Source organism: Jaculus jaculus, chromosome 12 (genome assembly GCF_020740685.1).
Source record: "Jaculus jaculus isolate mJacJac1 chromosome 12, mJacJac1.mat.Y.cur, whole genome shotgun sequence".
Lineage (NCBI taxonomy): Eukaryota > Metazoa > Chordata > Mammalia > Rodentia > Dipodidae > Jaculus > Jaculus jaculus.
The window spans coordinates 47,176,327-47,192,705 of NC_059113.1; the positions used below are offsets into that span (position 1 = coordinate 47,176,327).

At 44.2% G+C, this 16,379-nt stretch overlaps 2 pseudogenes; both read right to left on the reverse strand.

Annotated features, from left to right (window-relative positions):
- Positions 1-2,254: 2,254 nt before the first annotated feature.
- On the reverse strand, positions 2,255-5,436 carry LOC123453579 (annotated as a pseudogene).
- A 1,672-nt stretch (positions 5,437-7,108) lies between these two features.
- On the reverse strand, positions 7,109-8,575 carry LOC123453580 (annotated as a pseudogene).
- Positions 8,576-16,379: the final 7,804 nt, after the last annotated feature.

A 16,379-nucleotide genomic window follows, 5' to 3' on the forward strand; every position in this document is an offset into this window, starting at 1 on the left:
GGAAAGGAGGTCTGGCCATCTAACAGGGCAATCAGAAGCCTTCCTGTCCAAGTCAGGCACCACATGTATGGTTTAGGAGTGACCAAGACCAAGGAAACCACTCTGAGGCAAAGATAGAAGTTTTTACTGGAGGGGGCGACATGGGCCACCAGGCCTGACTCTCAAGAGCGGAGCAGTCAGTTTGGGGTTACAGATAGTGGGCTTTATAGGCTCTTCAGTTGGAGGAAGGTGAGGAAGGGAAGGAATTTCTTTGTTGGGGCAGTATATCTGTTCTTTACATTAGCCATAGGGTGAGACCAGAAGTGACCCTGTGAGAGATATGGGGGTAGCATATCTAGACTGGGGTATTGTTAATGGCTGGGCAATTTCTTGAGAAATGTGGATGACCCATTTCCTTATCTCTATCGCCCTCCTGCCACTCCATTTTGTCCTGACCTAACACTGTTCATAATAGTGCCCAGCCCTTTGCCTCTTGGTGTATTGAATAAACCTGTCTGACCTATGTTTAGCCGGGTGTGGTGGCACACGCCTTTAATCCCAGCACTTGGGAGGCAGTGGTAGGAGGATTGCCATGAGTTCGAGGCCACCCTGAGGCTGCATAGTGAACTCCAGGTCATCCTGGGCCAGACTGAGAACCTACCTTGAAAAACAAAAATAAATAAATAAATAAATAAACAAACAAACAAATCTGTCTGCTTCCTACTGTTGTCTAAAGGGTGAATTCACTCACCATCTTCCAATCTCTATTGTTCTGACCTGGCAGGTGGCCAATTTCTTACAGACTCCTGGGTCTGTGACATCTTCTGCCTCTCTGTGAAGAATGCTGAGTGGTTCTGGCTGCTTTTTTCTTTTTTATTAAGAATATACTTTGGCCAGGTATGGTAGCACACACCTTTAATCCCAGCACTCAGGAGGCAGAGGTAAAAGGATCACCATGAGTTTGAGGCTACCCTGAGGCTCCATAGTGAATTCCAGGTCAGCCTGGGCCAGAGTGAGACCCTACCTCAAAAAAAAAAAAAAAAAAAACATATATATATGTGGTATGGACACATGATATGTTGGTACTGTCCTTTCTTTCCACCCTGCCCCCATTTCACTGGGGGCCCACCTCAGTGGGATTGCTGGTATTTCCCCATGTAGTTGTGGGTTATGTGTTGTGAGAGCCATAGTCAGTTATGGGGAGGGGAAGGCAATGCCCCCAGGTATGACTCTGAACATGTGACCCTTTCAATATTTCTGGCCCTGTCTTCCACAAAATTCCTTGACCATAGTGGGTGTGTGTTAAGTCTACTTTAGTGATGAGCTTGTAGGAGCCTCTGGATCTCTGCTTTAGTAGGTGTTGAGTATCCACAGCATCTGTCTCCCTCCCCCTGGCCCTGATTGTCAGGTTCACCATGGAAACAGCACTGTTGTTCATCTTCCCAATTCCTGTGTGGTACACCTGGGCCTTGACTGAAGTGCGAGGGATGGTTTATCTCCTTGGATCTTGCTATATTCAGAAAAATAAAAAGAAAAACAAGTTCTCTAAAAGAGAGTGAAGTCAGCTTAGGTTAAATGGAATAAGTGTTATTAACTTAGGGAGATTTTGATGGACGTGGCCCCTCTTTTAGCCAAAGAAGACTAGTGAAAGCTTGTCATTGGAGAGCATAATCTGTCTCCATAGGATTCTGACCTGGTTCCTAGTTCCAGATATGTGTTCCTTTATACTAAGTGGGTCTCTTAGCCAATCAGAAAGCCAGTCAACAAATCTTTTAACCTCTACTCCGACAAGTTTGCAGCTCTGATGGTGGGCAGTGGAGGGAAGCATTAAAGCAGATGATAATGGAATGATAAGTGCTTTCTTGCCTAAGATAATGTTTTTTTTATGGTAAAAAGCTTTTAATAAGAGACTGTGATTTCATAGGCAACCAGTTAGCAGATTAATGAATCATTTAACTTTCTTTACTTAAAACCAGTATTCCACTCAAGAATGACAAACCCTAAAATGTATCTATCCTCTTATACTGACCAACGTAACTAAGTACAAATGAAGTCAATGGTGTGCCCCATTAGCATGCTGCGGTGTATGTCAATAAAACAAGCCCTCCCTGCCCAAGCCCTGGCCCCTGGATAACATTGATAAATGATTGTTGTGCACTGCATGATGATACCATTAGGTGAGAACTTTGGTTCATGCAGTCGGCTACCACAAAGGTTGCACCCAAAACCCACAGCCCTGGCATCCAAAGTCAGTCAGTGGTAATGGCTCATGGTGTCAGCCATGCTCCTTCCACAACACCAGGTGAATACTGTGGTCAGGCATGCTGGTGGCAAAAACCAAGCCCGTGTCATTGTGCCCGTCCAGTCCATTCAGCCAGGACGCTTCGCCTGCCAGGAAGCTGGAGCCTCTCTTTGATTTCCTGTACTCCAGCAGAGGCCAGTGGCTAATCAAGCTCTCTGTCCTCAAGTCCACGATGTACAGGTAGTGGTTGTCAAACAGCAAGGCAAAGACATCTCCAAAGCCAAGCAAGGCCAAGTTTGCTACCTCAGATGTCTTGATGACCCTGAGAATAACATAACTGGCAAAGTCCCACTGGTAGAGACCAAGGGCCGAACTGCAGACAATGTATTTGCCGTCAAAATGAAGTCTTGGCTGCAAGCAGATACTTCTATCTTCAGAGACAGACAACGTCTTTAAGCACTTGCAATTGATTTCTCTCCCAATTGGCCAAATCTTGATTTCATATTTGTCTGCACTTAAGAGAATATAATCCCCAGGACTATGCAGGAGAGATTTGACTTTGCACCTCTGCAAAACCACCTTGGTGACCCACTCTGTATGCCCAGTGAGTGTGTTCAGGCATGTCCCAGCAGATAAAGCCCATACTTTCACAGTGAAGTCTGCAGAGCCACTCACCAAGATACCCAGTTCATCATTGTAGTCCACACTAAACACCGCCCCAGTGTGCCCCAGGGAGTGCTGGGTCCTGGTTCCAGTACTCCATTCCCAGCAGGTCACAGTGTTGTCAAAGGAGCCTGTCACAAGCTTCTGTTCGTCGAACTTCACCGCTGCACAAGTGTGGGTCTTGATACCATAAATGCACTGCCCTGTGCTTACATCCCATAGTTTTGCAGACAAGTCATCTGACCCTGTACAGAGAAGTCCATCTTTGTAGTAGAGTGCATACACTCTGGCACTATGTCCAATTAATGATGAGGTCTCAAAGGCTTCATGGTCCTCCAGTTGCTTCATTCTCAAAATAGCCTTCAAATAAACCTTCTTCCAGTGCAAAGCGTCCTGAACAGAATCATCTATCTGCCCAAATTTCTACACGCAGTCTGCCACACCTCTGTACAGGCACTTATCACCTTATTCCACTGCTTAGAGATGAGGCAGCACATGAGTAAAGTCTGAGGATCGAGCCACTTTAACAAATAAAAAATTTTTGTATGAGACCTCTGCGGCTGTAGCAATAGATTAGGGATGGGAGTGAGGGAGACCACCACCAGCTTTGGTCAGTGTTAGAATCAGAATGACTCCATTTTTGAACTTTGACTGACACTTCATTGTAACTGTCTCCCAAGAGTGATTCAACCACCCATCCCCATTATTACTTTCCTGTTGTGGTCCAAGCCCTGAGGCAAGGTGGACTGCTCTGAGCCCTGAGGGAAGGAGTTTGAGGAAGTCCCGCTTGAGGAAAGTCTCCAGGTTATTGGAGAGATGTCTTAGCTGGACTGCCCCACTCAGACTAATCAGGCGATCCAGAGTTTCATTTTTCTGCAAGTCCCTCAGAAAATGAAATGTAACAGAAATGTTATCAAGCCATGTCTCAAAAGTCCTTTCTCTCCATAAGGTTATGGAAATATTTACCTGAGCGAGCGCCCCGGGGCCGGGGACCTCACGCCTCGGCTCACACCGACTAGGCGAGCTCGGCAGCCAGAGCCTCACAGCAGCAGGTCAGCTCCGCAGCCACGGCGCCTGGACCAGCGGCCGCCGCTCAGGGTCCGCAGCCTCACAGGGGAGTGGCTTCTAAGACAATGTTGAAAAGGAGAATTCACATAATAAAATGTGACTAAGATATGGCAGAGCCTTGGGTGGGAGTTCAAGGAACTGTGCCCAGGGCACTTTTTCTGAGGAAGAAACATTTAAATTCACTGAATGGAAATTATCCTATGGAAAGAGAAAAAATATATTTGCCTAATAAAAGCAGAGGAGGGGCCTGGTGTGGTGTCCCATGCTTTTGATCCCAGCTCTCCGGAGGCAGATGTAGGAGGATCACTGTGGGTTCAAGGCCAGCTTGAGACTACATAGTAGATTCCAGGTCAGCCTGGGCCAAAGTGAGACCCTGCTTTGAATAAGAAAAAAAAAAAAAAAGCAAAGGAAGGCTGGGGAGATGGCTCAGTAGTTAAAGGTGCTTGCCTGCAAAGCCTGCCCATGTGGGTTAAAGCATTCATTTGGAGGAGCAAGATACTCTGGTGTGTGCACACATGCATATGCACAAATACATTTTTTTATTATTTTTATTTATTTATTTGTAAGCAGAGAGAGAATAGTGACAGACAAAGAAAATAGTTACCAGGGCCTTCAGCTGCTGCAAACAGACTCCAGATGCATGTGCCACTTTTGGGCATCTGGCTTTATATAGGTACTGGGAAATTGAGCTCAGGTTGTTAATCTCTGCAGGTAAGCACCTTAGCCCCTGAGCCATCTCTCTAGGCCACAAATGAATTTAAGGAAAGAAAGGGAAAAAAAAAAAAAAAAAAAAACAGCAGAGGACAAGACTTCAAGCAGGTTAAAGTCCAGCATTGCTAAAAAGATTAAGAAAGAACAGCCCTGAGATGGGAGGCTGGATAATTAGCAAGGACAACACTACACAGTGCAGTCTGCCACAAGGGTTTGCATACTCCCTGAGGATATCAAAGTCACTAAGGGACTATAGTCAGAGAAGTGACATTATCTTATGTATGTTTTTGTATGAGACCTCTGCGGCTGTAGCAATAGATTAGGGATGGGAGTGAGGGAGACCACCACCAGCTTTGGTCAGTGTTAGAATCAGAATGACTCCATTTTTGAACTTTGACTGACACTTCATTGTAACTGTCTCCCAAGAGTGATTCAACCACCCATCCCCATTATTACTTTCCTGTTGTGGTCCAAGCCCTGAGGCAAGGTGGACTGCTCTGAAACTAAGGAATTCCCATGACCCCCACAGCCCCATAAGTAATGTAAGATGAGGGGCTTCTGACCATGCAGGGTCAGGGCCCTTCTCAGGCATTCCTAGATAAAGCCTGTCTCTGCTGTTGAGTGAGTTTTCCCTCTGGTTTCTTTCCCACTTTTGTAACAGTCTGCTTTACTTTGTAGCCTTTAAATATTTTTTTCACTGTACTGTTGCTGTTCTCCAGTGTGATCTTTAGCTCTCCCATGCACACAGGAGTAATGCATGAATGCACAAACATTGTCGAAATTCTTCAGTACAGAATGAGAAGAGAGCATTGGCTTTGACCCCACACTATGGAGTACTTCTACCCAAAAGTTAGTTTATCTGGGTCCTTTCTCAGGCTTTCCCATGTGAAAGGACAAAACCAAATTTCTCATCACCAGGGTGTTTGGACAGTTAATTTCCATAGGATGTGAATGTAAACCTGTCACTGTTAAGGAAACTTGTAGCTTGCTGGTAGACCAACCACAATAATTTTGGGGGATGGCCAAATGGGCCCCATGTTTTAGAGGAAATTCCTGTATCAAATATATTGTGGATGTTGTGAAAGGAGAGACCTGCTATACCAGTCTGCTACTATAACCAGGTCATGCATGCTGGGTAGCTTAAGTCACAGTTATTTTTTTTGTGTGTGTGTGTTAAGAAATATTAGTTTATTTAACCAGTTTTCATAGCTGAATATTTATTCTATAAAAACTTTTACGGATTGTACAGTTTATATATAGTTCAAACTACTGAACAAAAAGTAGGTCCCACAGATGCAAAAATACTGTACCAATCAATCCCAGGTAAAGGCAGATGTACACACTGCACAGCCCTCCATGCCGTCAGGGAGGCAGTCAGTTCTAAGTATAAACTTCAAAACTGTACAAAAATAAGGTTTTGACTTTATTTCATTCTTCATACATTCACTATGATTGCAAGCCCAGAAGCCTGAGTAAGGAGAGGCGTCTGGAGTCAGGGTCAGGCCCCACTCCGGGGTGCTCGTGGACACTATACTGCGCTCAGTGTGTGGTGGAGACATGAAGCAGGGCCAGGAACATTAAATGTCAAATATAAGGTAGCTCTTCTTTGAGTTTCTGTATTTAATACTGTGCCAAGAGAATTTTAACTTATTAAATAAAATATATTCTAAGTGAACCTAAAAATTACATTTTATAAACATAAAAGTACTTTTTGGTATAATACATCAATCTTATTTGCAGATAGAAAACCAAACTGTGTATAAAGTAGCATTTCTCACCCTGCCACAAAGCACTTACATAGTTATTTTTCAAAAGGGTCAGAAAAATGATTGAAAACTCACTAAGACTAACGTGTAACTTAGCTATCCATATCTCAGCTAGTCAGGACTCACTAATACTGCAACATAAGCTTTCCCCAGACAGCGGTGTCTGCGCTGATGGAGAAGGGCGGGCGTATCTGGAAAAGGGAGAATAGACCGTAAGTTGCCGGCTGCGCTTTTCATCAGAAATGTTTTCCCTACAAGGTAAATTTTAATTTAGCATTTTTTTAAACCACTGAGGTACTTGCACCTCTCCCCTCAGAGACAGGGGAAACATTTCACATCTTTCTACATCTCCATGTGGGGAGGAAGGAGAGGCAGACACATCTCTGGTCTGTGTTCTAGAAGGGGAAAAATATGAGCAAAATAAACATTCCAAACTTCTCTGTCATCCAAAATGAATAGAAATCAATTCTTTTTTAAATACAGTACTAGCCAGAGAAAAACTAGGGCTTCCAAAAGCAGTCTGGTGTTCACCACACGTTTTCATACTTGTCTGCACAAGAGTATAAAATAATGACGTTTGGACAAAGGAGCTTTGTAGTTTTATTTTAAGGTTACAACACTTAAAAACTCCTTGGTAATAAATAGTCTGGATGTTCCCAGTCCTGCTTCCAAGTGTGAGCTATGGGCGAACTTCAAGCTGTGAGGATGGGCCGTGGCAACCAGGAGTCGCAGATGTCCCACGCAAACCAGTTCCTATTGTCCGCCAGCAGCCCACCAATCAAAATTCATCGATTTTCCTCTGCAAGCACTTTAACATGGAGTCCATGCCCTGGGTGGGGCCCCGGGTCTTCTTGAGCACCTCGCACTCCCTCTCGTTGGTCTTTTCCAACTCCAGCTTCATGTTGCAGCGCACCAGGGCTTTGGATTCCTCCAGGACAACTGGGTTACATGAGGCGAGTTCCTTGATGCGAACCATGACTTCCTGGGTGAAGGTCCCTGACCAGACCACCTGCGAGACCAGGCCCTTGCCACACGCCTCCTGTGCAATCAGCTTCCGCCCACTGAGCAACATTTCATTTGCAGACGCTCCTCCCATAATCTTGGGGAACATAACTGTAGAGCAGCCATCTGGACTCTGTCCGAAGGTGGTATAGGGTGTTTGAAACCAAGCCTTTCCGTTAGCCTAAACCACATCACAAAGAGGCAATATGGATGCTCCTAGTCCAATGGCTGGGCCATTAACTGCTACAATAATGGGCTTCTTAAACTGAATGAAAGTATTCACGAAGTTTCTGATAGCATCGCTCGCCCGCCCGCCTGGACACTTTGTTGGGTCCCCCCGCCGTGCGTGGCCCGCGCTTCCTGCTCGCCGGGCGCCGGGGCGCGGGGCCCCCGCTGAGCCTCGGGCACTCCCTGAGCGGCGGGCGGCGGCGGGGTTGTGCGCTGGAGCAGCTGCGCAACGCGCCCGGGGCGCCCCGCGCTCAGAGCCCGGCGCCACCGCTGCGGCTGCGGCTGCGGCTGCGGCTGGGGCCGGGGCTGGGGCGCGGTCTCATCCTGCCCGCCGCTGGCCTGGGCGTGGGCCCGGCTCGCTGGGGCGGCGGGATCGCGGCTGCCCTCTCTCCGCTTGAGTCTTAAATCACAGATATTTATTCCTCACAGTTTTAGAGGCTGGAAGGCCCAGATTTGGCTCCTTTCTAGCTTTTAGACAGCAACAAGCCACTGCATTCTCACATGGCCTTCTCTCTGTGACCTTTGGAGGAGAGAAAAGAGGAGGAGCTGGAAAGAGGGAGAGAGAGGGCACAATCATGTGGTACCTAAGATGTTTGAATGGAAATGTCCCCTTAGCCTCATTGTTAATGATTAGGAGTCATTCTTTACTCCCATCTGGTGGAGCCTTTGGGAGGTAGAGCTGTGATGGAGCAGGTGTCTTTCTGCCACAGTGAGCTCATTCTTTCGCTTTCCTTCCTGCTGTTGTAGAGACATGACACCCAGCTCCCTGCTCTTGCCATGCTTTTCCCCAACATGAAACTTTAGTCCTTTCTTTCCATAAGCTGCTTCTGGTTGGGTGTTTGGTTCCAGCAACAAGAAGGTAAGTGAGACAGTACCTTTCAGTACCTTTCCCACTTCTTATAAGAGCAGCAATCATACTAGATTAGAGCCCTACACTGTGATCATTTTAGTTAGGTTCAACCCTCTCCTTGCAGGTGCAGTCTCCAGATTCAGTTCCACTGGAGCTGGGGCTTCAACAGCTGAGTTTTGAGAGGACTCAACTGAGCCCACTGCAGTGGCTCATTCCTTGGTTTTTCTAGTCTGTGGCCTCGGAGTATATATCTCTCCTTCTGGACCCCAAGACAAGAATATGAAGTACTTCCTGCCTCTACACTTTACATCTTAGCACAAAGCTTGAATTGGAGGCTTGGATGATAGCTGTGGATAAAGGGCTTGAGCAAGCATAAATACTTGAATTCAAATGCCCAGAACCCATGTAAAGCTGATACTGTGATAGGTGAGTGTAATCTCAGCACATCTATGTAAGCTCAGAGTTGGGGACAGGAGAATCCATTGGAAGCTTGAGGTGAACAGAGTGGTGAACTACAATTAAAGAAATTGCCTCAAAGGCCAGGCATAATGGCCTTTAATCCCAGCACTTCGGAGGCCGAGATAACAGAGATTGGAGGATTGCTGTGAGTTCAAGGCCACCCTGAGACTACATAGTGAATTCCAGGTCAGCCTGAGCTACAGTGAGACCCTGCCCCCACCCCAAAAAAAGACATCAACTCAAAACAAAGTAGAAGGCAAGAACTGACACCTAAAAGTTGTCCTTTGACCTTCATATATGTGCCATTACACCTGTGTACCTCCACTCATGCTCATAAACATGCGCACACACACAATGCCTGGGGAAACACTGTTGACAACCACATGGATATTAAACCTGGGCTAGTTTCTTCTTAAAATATTCATTCATTCATTCATACATTCATGTGTGTGTGTGTGTGTGTGTGTGCATGCGCACGCGCCAGGGACTCTTGCTGCTGCAAGTGAATGCCAGATACATGTACCATTTTTTGTGTCTGGCTTTATGTGGGTACTGGGAAATCAAACTAGGGCCAGCAGACTTTATAAGCACTTTAACCACTGAGACATCTACCTGTCCCTGTACTTGTTTCTGTACTAACCAAACCCTTGGTCTCACAATAGCCACTCTGCTGGCTCCAGCCAATCTTACAATTGATGTGTCTCTACCCACATGGACTCATTTACTTGCAGCCTGAGAAGAGCCTCTGTGATCCCTGAATCATTGACTCTAAATGACGAGGACCTCAACTTTTACTTCTGGATAGTTCTCAGTTCAATGTTAGTGACAGAGCTGTCAAGGATTTCAATAAGATGTGTGTACTCATGCTTTTTCCATCTGCAATTGGATCCTCTACTCCTGGTAGGACTCAGTTAGCAGAAAGCAGGGTTCCCACAGTGCAATAGAGTTAGCTGTCCCTATAATGACCCCAAGAGTTGATTAGCTTGACCTTCAAAGTCTCCATTCTTGGATCTCCCTGATATTTACAATCAGTGTTGTACAGCTGACTAAAACTGACATTCAGTTTCTCCCACCCCCAGTGGTGGGGATTGAACCTGGAGCCTTATGCATATACACACTCTACCACTGAGCTACATCCTTAGCCCAAACCAGTGAAGTTTCTGTAGTGCTAATTCTTGAACTCAAAATTTTAAGAGTTAATATCATGTTATGAATCATCTTAGTAATTTCCAGAAAAAGATAAAATTAAAAGAAAATATGAACATTAAAAGCACAGTGAGCTGTTCAGGGCTTCTGCCCAAGACAACAAACCATGGTACTTCTGCTATTGCCCCTCAGGCTTCCACAGATGCTACAGGAGGAGCTGTCTATGGAGGGTTATGTAATTTCCCGATTCAAATTCTATATGAAAAAAATCCCACTAAAAATTTAATTGGGAATGTGGGAAATTTGCCTCAAGTTCAAGGTAGTGTTTTTTTCTATCATTTTTTTCCAAAGCTTTCCATTTTCTTCCCAATTTTTGTTTGGCAGCTCTCAGTTCCTAGGGCTGTGACATTCAACAGTGCTCTTAGGAGCCACGTTCCTCCATCCTTTACCTGCTGGACTTTTTAGATCTTCCTTTCACCACTAAATTGTTAAGGAATAAGGATTCCAAGAGGTCAGCATTGGAAAGAGGAGAATGTCAGAATACATGATGGAATGTACATTTGCATGTAATAATAATGGTCTGTGGCTATAGGTCATATGTAATAATAACAGTTCATGTCTGTGGGTCAGAATACATGAGAGTATGTGTCTTTGCATATAACAATAATGGCCCATGTCTATGGGCTGACAGATGTACAGTGACATGCAGGCACCACAGAAGGGCCACGCAGAGCACTTTCATTGTCTTAGCAGTCCTCCATGCTCCTCCTTTCTAATCCTGAGAAACACTACTCTTTCATTGCCTCCTTAGTTTGGCCTCTCCCAGCATGCCATGCAATGGAGAATCAGTGTTGTAGCCCTGCCCAGACTGGCTTCTGTCCCTCAGAACTATGCTTGTAAGCTTCCTTCATGTCCTTTCATGGTTTTAGGGCTCTTTGTTTTTCAATATTGAGTTATCTCTCTATCTAAATGTTTTCCCATTTAAGATGAGGGACATCTTGGCTGTTGCCAAATCTTGGCAATCATGAATGAAGCTGCTGTAAACATCCTTGTGCAGGATTTTATGTCTTTGCTATCTTGGGGAAAAAAATAATAATTTTGATTTGAAGGACTAGCTGAGTGGCAGAGAATTTGCCTTACCTAGTTCCAGTGTGATCTCCTCTCTCTCCCCCGCCCCACCCCAGCATGGTGACACAAGCCTGTTAATCTCAGAACTCAGGAGGTAGAGACAGGATAATCCAGAGTTCAAGGTCACCCTCAACTACATATTGAGACCAAAGTGAGTCTGGGCTACATGAGATCCTACTTACCTCAAAAATCAAAGAGAAGATTGCCTCTACCCACTATGTGCTGGGCTCACAGGACTGCACCACTAACCCTGGCTTTGTGGTCAGGTTTTGTTTTTGTTTTTGTTTTTTTGTTTTTCGAGGTAGGGTCTTACTCTAGTCCACGCTGACCTGGAATTCTCTATGGAGTCTCAGGGTGGCCTCGAACTTATGGCACTCCTCCTACCTCTGCCTCCCGAATGCTGGGATTAAAGGTGTGTGCCACCATGCCCGACTGTGGTCAGGTTTTGTATTATAAAAAGTTACAATTCACACCTATCATTTCAGCTCTTGGGAGGCAAAGAGGATTAAGTGCAAATCCAACCTGGTCAATAGAGTGAGTTCCAGACCACACTAGGCTACAAAGTGAAGCCTTGTCTAATAAAAATGTTGCTTCACAATACCCACACAAGGCCCTCATAATAGGAGAAAAAGATGATGACATCAAATTAAAAGAGAGGCTAATGGACAAAGGGAAGGGATATGATGGAGAGCAGAGCTATGAAAGAGAAAGTGGGGGAAGGGAGGGGAGAAGAAGGGGAGGGAAGTACCATGGTTTGTTGTCTGTAAGTATAGAAGTTAATAAATAAAAATAAAATACACACATACATACATATATATATATAAAGTTGCTTCAGGGATGGAGAGATGGCTTAGCATTTAAACACTTGCTTGTGAAGCCTGGGGATCCCCCTCGGAGGCTTGATTCCCTAGTAAGCCAGATGCAGAAGGTGGTGCATGTGTCTGGAGTTCATTTGCAGTGGCTGGAGGCCCTGATGCACCCATTTTATCTCTCTCTCACTCTGCCTGTTACTTTCAAATAAGTAAAAATAAACAACAAAAAAAAGTTGCTTCAAAGGAAACATAAGCAGAGATCTGAGCTGATCCTTCTCATAGTCCCTGATGGTCATGGTATTAATCCCAAGTGCTCCAAACACTGGGAGCCAGGTGGGAACCAGGAGAGGGGCACTGGTATGGGGCAGGGTATAAAGAGTTGCATGTGATAAGCCACAGCACAATACTGCTCTACACTTATAGAAAAGGTCCTGCACTGGGCAGAGCCACAATCAATTGGAGGTTTGACATAGGAACAGTCACGTCTGTGTTTAGCTGAAGTTGGTACAGTCACCAGCTGACCAGGGGCAATGCACAGCTGCTCCTTAATTCCTCCTCTTGATTATCTGTGCAGGCCTAACCTTGTGTAGAAAACAGTACAAACAGAAAAACATCTGCAGCTACCTCATTCCTACATGTCTGACTTTGTCCGCCACTTCCCCCCACTCCCGTTCCCATGTTTTCCCTATATTTGACAAAAGAAAGTAGTTGCCAAAGCTTTTCTGCTAATGTATAAATTAAACCCACGCTGGTTAGGTGGAGCAGAACCTGTAGACCACCCAGTTCCAGCTCTACTGTGTTATTTGTGTCTGTCTTTCTTTCTGATCACCCCAAGTGGTCAAGGCTGCACTGCCAGGCAGCAGGGAACTGGAGTGGCTGAAGACAGCAGTCATTTGCAAATGACTCAGGCATGCTCTCACACTTGAGCAACCTGCAGAGCTGTGGCAATGCATTCTGGATGAACGTGAGGACCTGAACAGTGAGCTTTTAAACATCTGCTACCATACCATCTATAGTGGTACCCTGCTGTGTTTTTAAGTTTAACAGTGCATTATGCACATTTTCTCACAATACTTTCTAAGTTTATGTTTTTGTTTTGAGAAAGGATTTCTTTGAGTCAGGCTAAGAATGTTGAGGAACAATTGTAAGCCTCAGAAAATTCTTTAGAACAACCTCTTTGTAGGAGTGAATTCTTCTCCCTTTGATGAGGAACAGGACCTCTTTATGTGGTCCACTACAGAGTCTGTAGGTCCCTTTTGGGGGAACCTAAGCCATGGAAGACAGGAGGTAAACATCTTTGGGATGAGTGGAGGAAAATGTATATAACCAGTAGTTGTTGGATTTGAATATGAAATGTTCACCATAGGCTCATGTGTTTAAGCACTTGGTCTCAAGCTAGTAGTCCTGTAGAACCTTTAAGAAGTGAAAACTTGCTGTAGGAAGTGGGTCAGTGGTTTTAAAGCCTGGCCCCACTTCCTATTTGGCTTCTGTTTCCTAACTCTTGCTGCAATGTGACAAGTTTGGTCTCATATTTCTGCTATCACACCTTCACCATCATCATGGACTGTCCCCTTCAATTGTAAGCCAGAATAAACCCTTATATTCCTTAATTTGGTTCGTGTCAGGTAATTGGTTACAGCAACAAGTAAAGTATCTAGTACAGGTGCATCTCAAAGCAAGGAGAGAAGGAGAGAAAATTGTAACTAACTTGGTAGATGAAAGCAGCATTTGTAAAAAGCTAGCGTTTACAATGCAACCATATCCCTGGCAATCTGTCTTATAGTTTTTCATCTGCTCAGTACACAAAAGGGTAGTAATTTTAGGTTTTCTGAATGAATTTTACATAGCTCCCTAGAACTTGTGTGAAATGTTTAGTCTAGGTTAAAAACTTCCCTTGCAATAAATCCTTACCTTATTTGAGTGTTTATTTGAATTCATTAAAATACAGACTTCGAAGCCTCAGTTTCCTTGTTCAGTCATTAAATTCACTTTTTATTGCTGTAACACATTGCTAACGAGATGCTATAGAACCTAGACAGTTTCCTTGGTGAGGCAGACAGGGAAAGGGGGCCTTTAGTAGGTGGCTATAGTCTAGAATACCCTAAGATAGCAACCTAAATGTCAAAGAGGTTGATTTATTTCTACTCCTTCCCTGCCTAGCTGAATTTTCCCTAAGATAGGCTCATTTGGTGGGTTTTCTGGGACCTGCTCAATAATGGATACATCATGGACCAGTAAGTGCCTTTGTCTTTAAGCTGACCACTTACAGACTCTGGACTCCTTCAGTAAAAGCCCTGTCCCATTGGGGTGGTGGTTCCAGCTCTAGAGTTTCCTCATCTATGAGCAGTCTGCTCATTCTGCTTCCTTTATCTCTTACTTTAAAATAAATTTTTGGTCTATTTAAACTCTTTCCTGCTTTTATTGTTTGTTTTGTGTGTTTCAAGATAGTCTCCTTCTAGGCCAGGCTGACCTGGAATTTACTCTGTAGTCCTAGACTGGCCTTGAACTCATAGTGATCCTCCTAACTTGCTAGGATTAAAGGCTTGTGCCACCATACTTGGCGCTTTCCTGCCTTTTTAAAAAATATAATTTATTTATTTATTATTAATTAGTTTTATACTCAGTGAAAACAGTCAAGTTGGCACCATTGTTAGGCTCGTCCACGTCTTACTCCCTCCCCCAGACCCCTCATTTTTGAGGTATATGGGTCATGCATTGTGGAGTTAGCCCACAGTTATGGGTAGGAGAAATGTCTCTGTGTATCATGACCCAGTGTGTGGCTCTGACATTCTTTCTGCCCCCTCTTCCACAAAATTTCCCTGAGCCATGTTGGGTTCATTTTGGGTCTGTTTCAGTGATAAGCTGTTGGGAGCTTCTGTGTGTCAGGATATATGATTTGGTAGGAGTTGATTGTTCTCTGTGTTGACCTCCTTTACCCTCTGTAAGGAGAGAAAATGAACATCAAACTATAACAACTATTTGTTTTGTAGTTGTTATTTGTTATTAGTTACTATTTGTTATTTTTAAAAATAGTTCTGTTTACTTGAGACACACATACACACAGAGAGAGAATGGGTATTCCTGAACTTCTTGCTGTAAAAATGTGTACACCTGACTTTATGCGGTACTGGGTAATTGAACTGGGGCCAGCAGGCTTTGCAAGCAGGTGCCATTAACTGCAGAGCCATCTCCACAGCCCATATTAGTTATTACTTGCAACTACTTGTCTTGTATTTGCTTTGGGCTATGTGCTTTCTACTTTTCCATCCCCTCCCAGCCATTCACTTATCTCAATTCAGTTACTCCTATTTTCAAAATAGTTTGGTGCAAGTATATTCCTTACCCCACATCATCAAATAACATTCTCATTTTATAATATATAAAACCTTTTTTTTTTTTTTTTTTTTTTTTTTTTTGAGGAAGGTTCGTGCTCTAGCCCAAGTTGACCTGGAATTCATTATGTAGTCTCAGGGTGGCATAGAACTCACCTTGATTCTCCTACCACTGCATGTGCTGGAATTAAAGGTGTGTGCCACCACACCCAGCTTAAAAAAAACCTATGTTTTTAAGAGAAGAGTGTTTTTCTATTATTATTTTAAAAAAATTCCAGATTAGCTTCTTAAAACAATACAGTGATGAAGAGCTCTCTGTTTTATCAAAAGCAGTTTTCTATTAGGTTTAATGTATGTTAACTAGGTCTCACCTTTACTTCTCCCTTTTCTATTCTTTTTTGTTTTGTTTTGTTTTTCTTTTGTTCTTTTTCATAGTGCATCATAAAGAAAGCTACCTGCATGGCCAGGATTTCACCTCTGCCTTTGAAATTCATGAGCTCCTAGGAAGCCCATATCCATTTCCTGCTACCTTCAATGTTTGTGTTGCACTGTTGAAAATCTAGGCTTCTGTGGAGAACTTCAGAGTGGAGGGTGCCAGGATTTTTCTTCTGAAGCAGGATCCCCTTAATCTAACCTGCCTGCCTGGACTTCTCAGGGAAGCTGCCTATCCTGAGCCCTGCCCCAGCACTGTCAGATTGCGAGAGAGGAATCTCTCAAAGCCAGTCACCTGCTGAGCCTATGTACGCCTCACAAAAGTCAATATCGTCAGCTTTTTCTTTGCCCTAGTGTGTTTAAAAAGGCTTTCTAGTATATATCCCTCTTATTGCAGGTGAGTATAGGTACAGGAAATGACTTTCATCTTTTATATTTTTGTGGAGAGTGAAAAGCAAGAAGTGAGAGGGGTCGCTATATTTTAGCTTTTACCAGATTCTTTCTTTAGATCGTCCTGGAGAATCGAACCTGGATCCTTTGGCTTTGCAGGCAAGTGCCTTA